This window comes from Antennarius striatus, chromosome 6, assembly GCF_040054535.1.
Source record: "Antennarius striatus isolate MH-2024 chromosome 6, ASM4005453v1, whole genome shotgun sequence".
NCBI lineage: Eukaryota > Metazoa > Chordata > Actinopteri > Lophiiformes > Antennariidae > Antennarius > Antennarius striatus.
This window is the reverse complement of record NC_090781.1, coordinates 2,575,001-2,580,000: the sequence shown is the minus strand read 5'-3', so window position 1 is coordinate 2,580,000 and position 5,000 is coordinate 2,575,001. Positions and strand designations below refer to the sequence as shown.

General features: G+C 39.9%; 9 non-coding genes across 9 annotated transcripts; all 9 read right to left on the bottom strand.

The window, feature by feature from the left end:
- Positions 1 to 282: 282 nt before the first annotated feature.
- On the bottom strand, positions 283 to 401 carry LOC137597819 (5S ribosomal RNA). Its single transcript, XR_011036175.1, has one exon. It is a non-coding gene; the product is annotated as a 5S ribosomal RNA (ribosomal RNA).
- A 384-nt stretch (positions 402 to 785) lies between these two features.
- Positions 786 to 904, bottom strand: LOC137597997 (5S ribosomal RNA). Its single transcript, XR_011036329.1, has one exon. It is a non-coding gene; the product is annotated as a 5S ribosomal RNA (ribosomal RNA).
- A 330-nt stretch (positions 905 to 1,234) lies between these two features.
- Positions 1,235 to 1,353, bottom strand: LOC137597996 (5S ribosomal RNA). The gene has a single exon (XR_011036328.1). It is a non-coding gene; the product is annotated as a 5S ribosomal RNA (ribosomal RNA).
- A 342-nt stretch (positions 1,354 to 1,695) lies between these two features.
- Positions 1,696 to 1,814, bottom strand: LOC137597995 (5S ribosomal RNA). The gene has a single exon (XR_011036327.1). It is a non-coding gene; the product is annotated as a 5S ribosomal RNA (ribosomal RNA).
- A 765-nt stretch (positions 1,815 to 2,579) lies between these two features.
- On the bottom strand, positions 2,580 to 2,698 carry LOC137597994 (5S ribosomal RNA). Its single transcript, XR_011036326.1, has one exon. It is a non-coding gene; the product is annotated as a 5S ribosomal RNA (ribosomal RNA).
- A 425-nt stretch (positions 2,699 to 3,123) lies between these two features.
- On the bottom strand, positions 3,124 to 3,242 carry LOC137597806 (5S ribosomal RNA). Its single transcript, XR_011036162.1, has one exon. It is a non-coding gene; the product is annotated as a 5S ribosomal RNA (ribosomal RNA).
- A 341-nt stretch (positions 3,243 to 3,583) lies between these two features.
- LOC137597992 (5S ribosomal RNA) lies at positions 3,584 to 3,702 on the bottom strand. Its single transcript, XR_011036325.1, has one exon. It is a non-coding gene; the product is annotated as a 5S ribosomal RNA (ribosomal RNA).
- A 376-nt stretch (positions 3,703 to 4,078) lies between these two features.
- On the bottom strand, positions 4,079 to 4,197 carry LOC137597990 (5S ribosomal RNA). The gene has a single exon (XR_011036323.1). It is a non-coding gene; the product is annotated as a 5S ribosomal RNA (ribosomal RNA).
- Positions 4,198 to 4,571: 374 nt separating this feature from the next.
- LOC137597989 (5S ribosomal RNA) lies at positions 4,572 to 4,690 on the bottom strand. The gene has a single exon (XR_011036322.1). It is a non-coding gene; the product is annotated as a 5S ribosomal RNA (ribosomal RNA).
- Between the last annotated feature and the right edge of the window lie 310 nt (positions 4,691 to 5,000).

Below are 5,000 nucleotides of genomic sequence, written 5' to 3'. Positions count from 1 at the left end.
GCATAGATGTATAGATGTATAGATGCATAAATAGATAGATAGATAGATAGATAGATAGATAGATAGATAGATACATAGATACATAGATAGTATTCATACAAAAGTCATTGCTAGTCAGCCCTAACTTATACAACATTTTTACTTTTCTCTGGGATCAATTTCATTTCATCATTCAATCAATTCATTCATCAAACTTTTATTAAATACAACTTTAGCTCATAAAACAACTTGACTCGTCTGTCTTTCCTTCCAAACGCCCTCTGCTGGCGGGGGGACAGAAAAAGCTTACGGCACCTGGTATTCCCAGGCGGTCTCCCATCCAAGTACTAACAAGGCCCGACTCTGCTTAGCTTCCGAGATCGGACGAGATCGGGCGTGTTCAGAGTGGTATGGCCGTAAGCAACTATGCTGGTCAAAAAAACCCTATATAAAGGTGGCATGGAACACATAGCTTGCTTCAATACATACATGCATGCATAGATGTATAGATGCATAGATAGATAGATAGATAGATAGATAGATAGATAGATAGATAGATAGATAGATAGATAGATAGATAGATAGATAGATAGATAGATAGATAGTATTCATACAAAAGTCATTTCTAGTCAGCCCTAACTTATACAACAACATTTTTACTTTTCTCTGGGATCAATTTCATTTCATCTTTCAATCAATTCATTCATCAAACTTTTATTAAATACAACTTTAGCTCATAAAACAACTTGACTCGTCTGTCTTTCCTTCCAAACGCCCTCTGCTGGCGGGGGGACAGAAAAAGAAAAAGCTTACGGCACCTGGTATTCCCAGGCGGTCTCCCATCCAAGTACTAACCAGGCCCGACTCTGCTTAGCTTCCGAGATCGGACGAGATCGGGCGTGTTCAGAGTGGTATGGCCGTAAGCAACTATACTGGTCAAAAAAACCCTATATAAAGGTGGCATGGAACACATAGCTTGCTTCAATACATACATGCATGCATAGATGTATAGATGCATAGATAGATAGATAGATAGATACATACATAGATACATAGATAGTATTCATACAAAAGTCATTGCTAGTCAGCCCTAACTTATACAACAACATTTTTACTTTTCTCTGGGATCAATTTCATTTCATCATTCAATCAATTCATTCATCAAACTTTTATTCAATACAACTTTAGCTCATAAAACAACTTGACTCGTCTGTCTTTCCTTCCAAACGCCCTCTGCTGGCGGGGGGACAGAAAAAGCTTACGGCACCTGGTATTCCCAGGCGGTCTCCCATCCAAGTACTAACCAGGCCCGACTCTGCTTAGCTTCCGAGATCGGACGAGATCGGGCGTGTTCAGAGTGGTATGGCCGTAAGCAACTATGCTGGTCAAAAAAACCCTATATAAAGGTGGCATGGCACACACATAGCTTGCTTCAATACATACATACATGCATAGATGTATAGATGTATAGATGCATAAATAGATAGATAGATAGATAGATAGATACATAGATAGTATTCATACAAAAGTCATTTCTAGTCAGCCCTAACTTATACAACAACATTTTTACTTTTCTCTGGGATCAATTTCATTTCATCTTTCAATCAATTCATTCATCAAACTTTTATTAAATACAACTTTAGCTCATAAAACAACTTGACTCGTCTGTCTTTCCTTCCAAACGCCCTCTGCTGGCGGGGGGACAGAAAAAGAAAAAGCTTACGGCACCTGGTATTCCCAGGCGGTCTCCCATCCAAGTACTAACCAGGCCCGACTCTGCTTAGCTTCCGAGATCGGACGAGATCGGGCGTGTTCAGAGTGGTATGGCCGTAAGCAACTATGCTGGTCAAAAAAACCCTATATAAAGGTGGCATGGCACACACATAGCTTGCTTCAATACATACATGCATGCATAGATGTATAGATGCATAGATAGATAGATAGATAGATAGATAGATAGATAGATAGATAGATAGATAGATAGATAGATAGATACATAGACAGTATTCATACAAAAGTCATTGCTAGTCAGCCCTAACTTATACAACAACATTTTTACTTTTCTCTGGGATCAATTTCATTTCATCATTCAATCAATTCATTCATCAAACTTTTATTCAATACAACTTTAGCTCATAAGGGGCGGCAGTGGCTCAGTGGTAAAGCGGGCGGTAGAGCGGGTCGTCTTATGATTTAAGATCGGCGGTTCGATTCCCGCTCCCGCCCCCCCAAAAATACCCGGAGGTGAGCTGACAGTGGGAGGTGTCAGCTCATCTCCAGAGCACTGCCGAGGCACCCTTGAGCAAGGTGCCGTCCCCTTTACAAATTGCTCATTTGAGGCGCACCAAGAAGGAGCTGCCTGCCACTCTACCTCCCCTGCATGCCTACAGGCCCCTTTGTGTGTGTGTGATACAGGGGCCTGTACTCACAAATATATATATATGCATGCGTTTGTAATCAGTAGCTAGAGTGTGCGTTCTTAATTTCCCTTCGGGGATCAAACCAGTATATAAAATTAAAAAAAAAAAAAAATAAAACAACTTGACTCGTCTGTCTTTCCTTCCAAAGCCCTCTGCTGGCGGGGGGACAGAAAAAGAAAAAGCTTACGGCACCTGGTATTCCCAGGCGGTCTCCCATCCAAGTACTAACCAGGCCCGACTCTGCTTAGCTTCCGAGATCGGACGAGATCGGGCGTGTTCAGAGTGGTATGGCCGTAAGCAACTATGCTGGTCAAAAAAACCCTATATAAAGGTGGCATGGCACACACATAGCTTGCTTCAATACATACATACATGCATAGATGTATAGATGCATAGATAGATAGATAGATAGATAGATAGATAGATAGATAGATAGATAGATAGATAGATAGATAGATAGATAGATAGATAGATAGATAGATAGATAGATAGATAGATAGATAGATAGATAGATAGATAGATAGATAGTATTCATACAAAAGTCATTGCTAGTCAGCCCTAACTTATACAACAACAATTATTACTTTTCTCTGGGATCAATTTCATTTCATCATTCAATCAATTCATTCATCAAACTTTTATTACATACAACTTTAGATCATAAAACAACTTGACTCGTCTGTCTTTCCTTCCAAACGCCCTCTGCTGGCGGGGGGACAGAAAAAGCTTACGGCACCTGGTATTCCCAGGCGGTCTCCCATCCAAGTACTAACCAGGCCCGACTCTGCTAAGCTTCCGAGATCGGACGAGATCGGGCGTGTTCAGAGTGGTATGGCCGTAAGCAACTATGCTGGTCAAAAAAACCCTATATAAAGGTGGCATGGCACACACATAGCTTGCTTCAGTACATACATACATGCATAGATGTATAGATGCATAGATAGATAGATAGATAGATAGATAGATAGATAGATAGATAGATAGTATTCATACAAAAGTCATTGCTAGTCAGGTTTCACTTATACAACAATTGTTACTCTTCTCTGGGATCAATTTCATTTCATCATTCAATAAATTCATTCAATCAAACTTTTATTAAATACAACTTTAGCTCATAAAACAACTTGACTCATCTGTCTTTCCTTCCAAACGCCCTCTGCTGGCGGGGGGACAGAAAAAGAAAAAGCTTACGGCACCTGGTATTCCCAGGCGGTCTCCCATCCAAGTACTAACCAGGCCCGACTCTGCTTAGCTTCCGAGATCGGACGAGATCGGGCGTGTTCAGAGTGGTATGGCCGTAAGCAACTATGCTGGTCAAAAAAACCCTATATAAAGGTGGCATGGCACACACATAGCTTGCTTCAATACATACATACATGCATAGATGTATAGATGCATAGATAGATAGATAGATAGATAGATAGATAGATAGATAGATAGATAGATAGATAGATAGATAGATAGATAGATAGATACATAGATAGTATTCATACAAAAGTCATTTCTAGTCAGCCCTAACTTATACAACAACATTTTTACTTTTCTCTGGGATCAATTTCATTTCATCTTTCAATCAATTCATTCATCAAACTTTTATTCAATACAACTTTAGCTCATAAAACAACTTGACTCGTCTGTCTTTCCTTCCAAACGCCCTCTGCTGGCGGGGGGACAGAAAAAGCTTACGGCACCTGGTATTCCCAGGCGGTCTCCCATCCAAGTACTAACCAGGCCCGACTCTGCTTAGCTTCCGAGATCGGACGAGATCGGGCGTGTTCAGAGTGGTATGGCCGTAAGCAACTATGCTGGTCAAAAAAACCCTATATAAAGGTGGCATGGCACACACATAGCTTGCTTCAATACATACATACATGCATAGATGTATAGATGTATAGATGCATAAATAGATAGATAGATAGATAGATAGATAGATAGATAGATAGATAGATAGATAGATAGATACATAGATAGTATTCATACAAAAGTCATTTCTAGTCAGCCCTAACTTATACAACAACATTTTTACTTTTCTCTGGGATCAATTTCATTTCATCTTTCAATCAATTCATTCATCAAACTTTTATTAAATACAACTTTAGCTCATAAAACAACTTGACTCGTCTGTCTTTCCTTCCAAACGCCCTCTGCTGGCGGGGGGACAGAAAAAGAAAAAGCTTACGGCACCTGGTATTCCCAGGCGGTCTCCCATCCAAGTACTAACCAGGCCCGACTCTGCTTAGCTTCCGAGATCGGACGAGATCGGGCGTGTTCAGAGTGGTATGGCCGTAAGCAACTATGCTGGTCAAAAAAACCCTATATAAAGGTGGCATGGCACACACATAGCTTGCTTCAATACATACATGCATGCATAGATGTATAGATGCATAGATAGATAGATAGATAGATAGATAGATAGATAGATAGATAGATAGATACATAGACAGTATTCATACAAAAGTCATTGCTAGTCAGCCCTAACTTATACAACAACATTTTTACTTTTCTCTGGGATCAATTTCATTTCATCATTCAATCAATTCATTCATCAAACTTTTATTCAATACAACTTTAGCTCATAAAACAACTTGACTCGTCTGTCTT